Here is a 10,801-nt window from a genome sequence, read left to right as displayed (position 1 = left end):
AGCGCCGCCGCATGAACGGCCTCAACGAGGCGTTCGACCGGCTGCGCGAGGTGATCCCGTCGCTGGGCGAGGACCACCGCCTCTCCAAGTTCGAGACGCTGCAGATGGCGCAGACGTACATAGCGGCGCTGTGCGACCTCCTGGAGCGCGCGGGTGCCGGCGTCGCACCCATAATGTCTGCGGGCGGCGCCTTGGGGGAGGCGAGCGGCGCCGGCATCGACTGCAGCGGAGGACCACGCAGGTGACGTCCGACCATCCTCTTCAGCAAGCCAAAGATCTCTAGTACTCGCTACTTTTTCGTTGCTCTGCGGTCAATGTGAGGTGGACACACAAATACAGGGACTAATGAACTAACTCCTGAAATCTCAAGGACTGTACCACCTCTTCAATTACCGCTATCTCACGAAATGCTTCCAACCTTCACGGTTATTTTGTCTTTGTTACGGATGAGTATTCCGGGCTGTATGGACGTGATCGAAGAAACTTTTCGGTCTCTGACGTTCCGTTCAGAGCTGCGCTGGGCATCTTCGCCCTTCTGGCGAGTACCTCCGAAGATGAAACTTCCTGGCGGATTAAAACTGTGTGCCGGACCGAGACCCGAACTCTGGACCTTTGCCTTTCGCGGGCAAGTGCTCTACCAACTCAGCTACCGAAGCACGACTCACGCCCCGTCCTCACAGCTTTACTTCTGCCAGTACCTCGTCTCCTACCTTCCAAACTTTACAGAAGCTCTCCTGCGAACCCCGCAGAACTAGCACTCCTGAAAGAAAGGATATTGCGGAGACATGGCTTAGCCACAGCCTAGGGGATGTTTTCAGATTGAGATTTTCACTCTGCAGCAGAGTGTGCGCTGATATGAAACTTCCTGGCAGATTAAAACTGTGTGCCGGACCGAGACACTCCGCTGCAGAGTGAAAATCTCACTCTGGAAACCTCCGAAGATGTCCAGCGTAGCTCTGAACGGAACACCAGGAACCGAAAAGTTTCTCCTACCACGACCATACAACCCGAAAGACTCATCACCTGCTTTGACATCCTGTCGTGAAAGCCTTCATTGTACAAATATTTTGTCTTTGTCGATAGCTGTTCAGAGACATTCTGTACTTATCCTGATAAAAGATCTCAGATTTCTGTTCCATAAGGTATTTTATTACACTGTCATGCAGGATGACTATCTTATTTAATGAAAGCGGCATTGATATTTTTTAAGGCCGTTACCGAATGACCACGCCGGTTTTCTACGCATTCTTGATTACTGGTGTCGTTTCGGGTGTTCAATCGAGTTGTTGATTCCATTTTCTACCCAATATTTCGACTATCAAATCATCTGTCTTCTTCAGGTGCCATGGGCTGTATTGTTATGCGTACACGCTGCCTGGACTCCAACCAATTTTTTTGTTCGACGTCTCGTTCATTCAAGCTAAATATCCCAGCACGCAGAGAGAATCCCGATTGACAATCTTTGGGAGCGGACATTCAGTTCCGGCATTCGGCTAATTACCTTCCGTTAAACTTGGTCCAGGAGGAGGATTGAAACTATTTTAGTTCATTTCTGGGCGAATGTTGTCCATTGTTCCTGACAAAAATTAAAAATTTTCTGCAAGTACGTTTGTTTCTGTGTGTGTGTAGGTACGAGGGACCTTAAATAATTAATTAAACACATTTTTTCCTGAAAGCAGGTTGATTTTATTGAAGATTCTTGTACACGACACTATCCCCCACTCTTTTACCTACAAAACCCTATTTTTCAATATAATCTCCGTTCAATGCGACGGCCTTACGCCACCTTACTAGGTGAGCCTATACTATGCTCCCATGGTTCCACTCTACTGGTCGACGTCGGAGCCATCGTCTTGTTGGATCAATACCCTCCCCATCATCCACATTTTTGTGGCGACACATTGATATCGTTACTTCAATTTCACAGCACTGTGCGGCCGTAAGGGACGTGGGAGAACGGTCAAGTTTGTGCGACTTGGTTGCAATGATAGTAGACACCTCGCTGGTCGACTCACCGTGCTTTTGTTTACCGCCAGGTCTCTGTAGTCATTCTGCAAGCCCCTATGAACATCTGCGACTCTCTGGTTTCCGCCAACAGCAACTCAATGGCAGCTCTCAGCCTGGAACACCAGTTACGTCCTTTGAATGTTCATTTGCCTTTTATAGCCGACACTATTATTCTATGAAGCTTATATTCTCTCAGCCTTCCCTAGCTCTGGTTGGAACCCACCTACGTTATAGACGCCATTTTGAAGGTTACGTCCGATGTCCTGCATGCCGGTCGGCCGCAACAGCTGTGAAATTGAAGAAACAAGTTCAACGTGTTCGTCGCTACAAAATTGCAAACGAACATCGCCGTCTGCATGACATCTCAAGACCGTGTAGGATAAATACGACGTGGCCTAACAACCCAGAAGATTTTACCCTCAGTGACAACGGCTACGAAAGCCTACACATTTACTTAATAATAGCAATGTTTGCAAACCGGAACGATCGCAAGCACGTTATCTGAATGGATTCCCATTTTCATACATATGGCCCCTTCGTCTATGGAACGGTATTTCCATCAGTTACGTTCGTACCACTGTTTCTCGTGGAACGAAGAAGAGTAATTAATTACACAACGTAAGTGGAATAATGCCGAATTTGTTTGATAAGTTTCTTTTACCTTGAGGTTTTCGCTGTACACTACATGATGCCTCATTTCATGCCTTAGATAACCAGTTTTCCTTTTGTACTTGTTTTTTACGGATTCGATTTCTTTTCTAATTCACACCAGTATTCTACAGTTTAGCACGTAGTCGTTCTGTATGATTCTGAGGCTGCATGTGCGTGACTGCCTCTTGAGAACGTCTATTTTTGTCCACTGTTATCTCTATCAATATTTGGGATTACCAGTGTCCCTGGCATTGAAGTCACTTCTGTAACCATTAGCCTTCTCTCAACGTAATATGTGCATTGCTTACCGCTTGTTTTGATTCATAAGTAAGCACCGAATGAAACCATCCAGCCGACAGTCCAAAGCTCTGTTTCTAAAGACATCGCTGTAGCAGGGGTGTTAGTTCCTAAGCACACCGGCCACGTGAAATAAGCTCGTCCTGGGATGCTGTGAAAGTAGTGCCATAGCCATAGAAGATACTGTTTTATAGCACAGTGAATACCCGGCTTACGCTTTTCCTTCGTAATTTTGGTTGCTATAGTCCACTCATACGGCCCTGCGCCTGAGACAGGAAGCAATTTATAAAACAGGAAGATAATCTAGCTTATTTCCACATAGTTTTCCACCACTCTTCTTGTCTCCATTCACAATGTAGTGAGTACATGCACTCCAGGACGAATCTTACAGTTTCGAGCAGAGTACGAAAACGTTCCCAGAGTTAAAAACCGTGTCCGTGAGGAGAACTCAGTCGCTAAGGGGATTTCCGTCAAAGAAAAGATTTCAGATTCGATTCTCACCGTGACACACAGGTTCTGTCAACCAGGAAGCTTCATTACGTCGCACACTCTGCTGCGGACTGAAAAACTCAACCTAGTAAAACACATATCATATGGTTGTGTCTTTCTCTACGGCACGCGTTTTGATAGGAGTGCTCTAGAAACGTACTCAGGAGAACGCCTAATTTTGTTCATGTGCAGTCGATCAGATCCATACAACTTTGTTATTTTCGGCTGCTGTGGAGTTGAGTCGTGGTAGAGTCATAAGCGTCAAAACCGCTAATTGCAGTCCCATAAAAACTGACTGCATGTGCTAACTATCATTACTCTCTGTCGGAACTGGTGGTTAAGCCGTGCAACAGTCTGTGACAGATAGAAACGAGACAACAAACTTGCAGATTAATAGCAGTACTGATAATGCAGAAACGAATAGGATCAAGACGCTGACTTAGTGAACGGTGTCTTACAGAGGCAGGGCGGCGGCGACTGGCGTCTGCTTGTTTCGCTTCTGTTTCCCGGTGGATACAGTTCTTCCACAGAGGCAGCTCTTTGCTAGTATTGCTACTGTCAGTCGGTTGCGGGCAGCCTGTGTTGCAGTAAGTAAGATGTGTGACTGTCAGAATCATTTATTGTCTCTTCCATACAGAAATGTTACCAATTCCAGTACTGAGTTTGTGTAGAAGAACAGCGCACGTCTTATATGATACTGAATATTTGTGATATACTTTAAGTTGGATGACTGAGTGTACATTGTAATTCTCAAATGTTCCTTTTTGTTAAAACTGCCTTTTACAATTTGTACGTACCATCATCACGAACTTTCATTAGCATAATATCGATGTCATTTGAAACGGCCAAAGCAAAAGCCATTTCTAAAAATGTTGAATAAATATATTTATGTATGAAGTTGTTGTAATTATTATTGCATTAATCACACCTAAAATTAGTTTACACACGGAGTGTGGGATGTCAAGTGCAGCGAATATATCTTCATACCTTTGTAGTTCCACTTCGGGGTGTAATCGTTAATTTAAGAAACAACTGGTTCATACTCTGCTATTTCAACCCCTTACGCACTTGCAGAAATAATTACATTTTATTTTTAAAATGTTCTACGTTACTTTAGTGTGTTTTAGTGTGTCTATCCTGACACTAATTTCTTGGATGAAGCCAACTGCATTCGTAATTTTCTGAGAAAGAAAACATTGCTCAAACAGGCTGTAATATACTTACCGCCTGTGCTATTTGCTAATTTCGACTGTTGTCATTTTCAAGCACTTGTCACAAACCTCAAAATTCACATCAGACAGGAGGCATCTTGTATATAGAGACCCACATTCTTTCACGTGTGTGTGTGTGTGTGTGTGTGTGTGTGTGTGTGTGTGTGTGTGTGTGTAGCACAAATGCAATCCAGTTGTGCACTAGGTTACTTCTCACCAGAACTTAGCCAATAGGAAGGAGAACAAATATATTTCAGCCTGTTTGTACCACGTTTTCTTTCGTAAAACGTATTGAAACTGTGGACTCCAACAAAATTCATAATTTTTTTAATGAGTTAAAACTTTCAGTTTCAGGTAATATACCACACAATTCACCATCGATTTCTTTACTTTTAACTCTTATGTATTTGGTAGTAAGACGCTACAGGCAGCGTGGCGCTTATACAAGCCTAGTCCTTACTTTAGAGTAAATGTATGATCTAAAAACTCAAAATCTCTGTGACATCACCTGAGTGAGCAATAAACTTAATAGCAGTCTTCTTCGGGCAGTAATCTTGAAGCTGAGTTCATTTACGGCAAATATTCTCGTGACCTAAAACTTGATCTTTGTGTTGACATGAAAAATTATGGTACAACTTTAAAATACAGTGTAATAAGCAGGCCATTCCTTTCCTCCAGTCGTTCGAAAAATCCTCACGTGTCATTATATATTGCGATAACCGGAAAGCTTATAAAACAAGTATGTTTGTGAAAACTCGTGATGTGCTACTGTACATTTTTTCAGTACTAAAAAATCAGTTTTTATTTTTTCATTTTGAGGTTAAAAGGATGGTAGCAATAAACTGGTAAATTCCTAACCATACTTCTGAAATATATTAGGGAATATTTTGTATTTGTTACAGTAGTCTGGCAAATCTGCTGCGTTTTTTTAATATTTGTTCTCTTCGAGTGTTGACACAGTTAAATAACTCAGTAAATCCTGTTTCAGTGTCCTCTCAAGGTTTCCAACATTGTCTTGAAGCTGTTCCGTTTACCTGTTGATTCGTTTCTTTACACGTCTCGTTTATTATCTTCACCGAAAGTATATGTCGACTATGTTAAATAATAATACCACTTGCACAGATGGTGGACTCTTCAATGCACTCTGTACAGCTCCTTTGGTAGGGCGCGGCTTGATTAAGACGCTGAACCCGCATTCAAGGAAAGTGAGTATCAAATATTAATTTGCGTTGCAATTTTGTTACCTCAGCCATCTTAGGCGAATACCGTGATTCTTACCTAGGCATCGAAGCGGCTGATTCCTTCCATCATCTATATGCAATTGGACCTATCGAGGTGGAGCAGTGGTTAGCACACTGGACTCGCATTCGGGAGGACGACGGTTCAAACCTGCGTCCGGCCATCCTGATTTAGGTTTTCCGTGATTTCCCTAAATCGCTTCACGCAAATGCCGGGATGGTTCTTTAGAAAGGGCACGGCCGACTTCCTTCCCCATTCTTCCTTAATCCGATGGGACCGGTGACGTCGCCACTTGGTCCCCCACCCACCAATCAACTCCATGCAATCGCATAACTTCTCCTTCTTTAGAGACGGAACGTTAACTTTTATGCTCTTTTTATCTTTTCTTTGAAGCACGGTGCTGAAAAGTGGCAAGTGCCAGTTCAAAAACCTATCTGTCGTATTTGCTCATCTCTCAAGTTGACAAGCTGTGCGTAGAAGCACCAGTATTTATGCGAAAGCGTACCAGGACCGTTAAGGGGTGCAGACGTAGTGGCGTTAATTGCCTTGAACAAGAGACGATTCTCCACGCCGCACTGTCACTTTTGGGATGTGGCCGTTTGATACATATACGTATGCTCCACGAACCATAGTCATAGTGTAGGTGCAAGCATATCGGAAGGTATCCGTGGAGAGGCCAGACTGGCATACGACTCGTGAAGTTAGAGGGGCAGCAATCTGGGTATTTTAGTATCTGGTCTTGTATAGGTAACCAATATGGTAGTATACTGTATATTGGTGCAGCGAACGACTGAAAGCAAGGGGAAACTACAAAAAAACTAAACTAAAACGAAACTCCTCCCGAACAGGCCATGAAGGCCCAACGGTACCGACCGGCCACCGTGTCATCCTCAGCCCACAGGCATCACTGGATGCGGATATGGAGGGGCATGTGGTTACCATACCGCTCTCCCGGCCGTATGTCAGTTTCCCAGACCGGAGCCGCTGCTTCTCAATCAAGTAGCTCCTCAGTTTGCCTCACAGGGGCTGAGTGCACCCCGCTTGCCAACAGCACTAGGCAGACCGGATGGTCACCCATCCAAGTGCTAGTCCAGCCCGACAGCGCTTAACTTCGGTGATGTGACGGGAACCGGTGTTACCACTGCAGCAAGGCCGTTGGCAAGGGGAAACCACAGCCGTTATATTTCCTGCTAGCGGATTGCATGGAGAGGTTCATCGAAATATTCTTCAGACTGAAGAGGATAACCAACAATGTATCACACATGCCATTCAACTGAGAATCGACTGTATGGTGTTCTGCGCTTTCCTGGAATTCAAATCTTTGGGTGTTATTTACATGTCGCTAATACGGAAATTAATTTTAGAATTTTCCTAAATTGATATGGGAAACCATCTAACCTCCACACCACATTGGTCGTTGTTACGAATGCCGGTTTTTGATCACTCCCGTATTGGCCTGCGTTACGTTAATTAGGGGAAAATCGCAAAAAACTAAATGAGTTATGAAAATAATCTCTAATATGAAAATTGAGTATTGGTATGTTGTTAACCGCCGGACTGCTGCATAAGACTACAGCGTATGAACCATCAGAGTGCAGTTAGGTGATAAATAGGAGACAACAGCCTGTCATAGTATTAAGGCAGGTTGTATAGTAAGAGCGAGAGAAAGGAGGAAAACTTGGAGACTAATATTTTCCTTAAATTTATACATGTAATATGGATGTTATTTAAGGGCTGCGACGGTATTTTAAGATTTTTATGGAATAATACATACTGCAACAGTCGCTTGTTACTAATACTTTATTAGCACGACACGTTTCGGCAGCATGCTGCCATAAACAGGTTCCTTTACAGTTACAGTGTGAAGGTAACCGTAAAGGCAGCGAATGATGACAGTGTGCTGCGGAAACATGTCGTGCTAATAAAGTATTAGTTACAAGGGACTGCTGCAAATAGTTCAAATGGCTCTGAGCACTATGGGACTTAACATCTGAGGTCATCAGTCCCCTAGAACTTCGAACTATTTAAACCTAACTAACCTAAGGACATCACACACATCCATGCCCGAGAAGGATTCGAACCTGCGACCGCAGCGATCGCGTGGCTCCAGACTGTAGCGCCTAGAACCGCTCGGCCACTCCGGCCGGCCGGACTGCTGCAGTTTTGTGTTATTGTATAAAAGATTAATGTCTGACGTTACATTGACATCCAAGTATTTGCCTTACGCAATGTAGGGACATCAAGAAAAATCTAATTCTGGATAGCTAGAGAGGAATTTTAACACCTGTCCTCCAGAAATAGAGTCCATTGCCTTACTACCTCACTCGGTAAGAGCTGGAAAAGACAGCTGATGTAGTCAACGAGTCGGAGTCCCGTCGGGACGTCAAGTACATTAGCTTGCTAGTGCAGTAGCTGAACCAATCATTTCACGAGATAACAACGTTTGACCAGACACAGCTTGCCTCGTGGACGAATGTCTTGATCAGCAACAATTCAGAGCGTGAAATTTGTAACTCGACGCCCGGAGTTTAGTTCCCTCCAGAAGCTTATTGCTGATCGGGATCCTCTTCCCAAGACTCCCGTCGCCCTGATTACAATTTAGCAAAAAGAATGAAATTTTTTTTTCTAGACTCGTAGATATCACATCATTAACAGTATCACAATTCGATGTGTATTTTGTATTGCTGCTCAGCTAATCACGCTACTTGTTAACGTTGTTTGCACTGAATGAGACTGACAAATCAGTACTGTAATTTCAAACAAGCAACGTAAATTCTTTATGTGACAGTGATTTTTACGTTTTAATTGATGTGTCTTGTCATTTTGCTGTAGGCGTTTATCATATAATTCATGGAACCTTCAGAGTGATGTTCTAGTTTTGGAAACCAGTATAAATGACAAATGACGCATCCTACTGGATCACAAATAAATGTTCAAGCACCTGCGTGTACGGGCAGGTGCTCACAGATTAGTCATTGTCATATTTATGTGAGCCGTTGTTATTTATTACGCGCGAAGACCTAATTTGTGATATCTGACGTCTGAGAACTTCACATCTTTCAAGTATTCCTTCACTCGAGAATTACCTCATATTTTACATTTATTTTTGTCGAAACGACGCAAGTCATATTAGCAGTTGCTATCTAGACAGGGACAATGTCTCCTTAGGCAGTCCTTCCAAAACACGTGAGATAAAGTGTGCTGACAAGAAACATAACTGCAGAGCTATTGCAGCGAACGGAGGTCGCGGTGGCGCCGGAGACAGGAAGTGGCCCACAAAAAGCGCCGGCCCACGGCGGCCGCCTTTTGTCCACGGCTCGAGGGCAGATGGCCACCTCTTGCGGCTGATTCACCCTCCCCCACTGTGCAACTTGCCAGGAAATAGACCTACTCCTTTTCGTGGAAATTCCGCCCATTTGCCGCGTCTCGTTCGCCGTAATCATTGCTTTGTTCTCTTCGAGAGGCTCTTCATTTATTTTTTTATTATTTTTCGCATTTCGCTCGCGGAATCGCCGTCCAGCAGTGCATGGCAAAAAGGGCCTACACGCGATTCGTGTTGCAGAGCTGCCTGTCCGCGGACGCTGCAACGGATGCGTCCGATAAATGTAATTTGCAGCGACTGCACTGAAATTAAACTGTTAGCTAATGAGGGGTGTCAAATATGACGGCTGAAGATACGGCAGTAATTAGCCCACCTCTTGCGCCTTCGAAGATGCGTTTCCTTTACTTCGAAAGGCATATAAAGCATATTTCATGTAGATCGTATCTTCAGTTCTATCTCGTGCTTTCGGATCGAAATAGTGCACAGGTGAGGTGGAACTTTGTCCACAAAATTTTCCTACGCTTACCTTTTCCTCATTGTACGTGGTATCCTTCGAGATATTCTCCTCTACAATTAATACACGGCTCACAATCCCGTTTACACGTCAGCAAGCATTCTTGGTACGCCTCTTGCTTTATCGTCTGAAGCGCCGTCTCCGAATTTTCTTTTATCTCGCCTATCGACGCAAATCTTCGTCCTTACGATGGGGTTACCAGCTTTGGATATAGAAAAAAGTGCGCATCGTGAGGTCTGGAGATTATGGAGAATGTGGCAGCACAGTGATTTCGTTTTTTGTGCAATAGTCACGCACCACTAGTGATCGTGCGCGGGTGCGTTATCTTGATGCGAGAGCTATGAATTGTCTCGCCACATTTCAAGCAGTTTCCTTCTTACATTTTCTCGCAGACGTCGCCACACGTCCCGTTAGAGCCATCGGTTAACAGTTTTTCCCTCATGGCTTTGAAATTTGACCTGACTTGACGAGCCTTCTTGGTCTTGGAGAACCTTTCCCGACCAGTTGTGAAGAATGAACCTTGGTTCACAGGTGAGGCGGGCGTTGAATACTTACAGAAAATCTTAATACAAATATCTGTCTGCTGTCTTTTTAATGGCGCTTTGCTTCGCTTAAGTACGGTTCGAAGCCGCTCCGTCATTATCAGTGGATATGAAGCCCTGATAATGGCCTGAATTGGCGGAGTAAAAACACTATTGAAACGCTAGGCGGGTTTTATTATTGTTTTTCATTCATTTCACCGTTTCTGTTTTGCCGAGAATGGTCACTGCAACTAACATGGTATGAAATCGTTGTCTTATAAGTACGTAGACAATGGAGAGAAATGTCTGGCGTCAGACCAAAGCTTTCAGCCGTCCACCCCCACTAACTGAATGGTTAGCGTGACGGATTGTCAGTCCTCTGCACCCGGGTTGGATTCCCGGCTGCGTCGGAGAATTTTCTCCTCCCAGGGACTGGGTGTTGTGCTGTCCACATCATCATCCTTTCATCCCCATCGACTACAGGTCGCAGAAGTGGCGTCGTATTGAAAGACCGGCACCCGGCGAACGGTCTGCTCGACGGGGGGCCCCT

The 10,801-nt window shown here is 44.4% G+C and overlaps 1 pseudogene; it reads right to left on the bottom strand.

The window, feature by feature from the left end:
* Positions 1–6,936: 6,936 nt before the first annotated feature.
* Positions 6,937–7,054, bottom strand: LOC126459736 (5S ribosomal RNA; annotated as a pseudogene).
* Between the last annotated feature and the right edge of the window lie 3,747 nt (positions 7,055–10,801).

The sequence above is a fragment of the Schistocerca serialis genome, chromosome 2 (assembly GCF_023864345.2).
Source record: "Schistocerca serialis cubense isolate TAMUIC-IGC-003099 chromosome 2, iqSchSeri2.2, whole genome shotgun sequence".
In the NCBI taxonomy this organism is placed as follows: Eukaryota; Metazoa; Arthropoda; class Insecta; order Orthoptera; family Acrididae; genus Schistocerca; species Schistocerca serialis.
The sequence above is the reverse complement of the archived record's forward strand: the minus strand, read 5'-3'. Positions and strand labels throughout refer to the sequence as shown.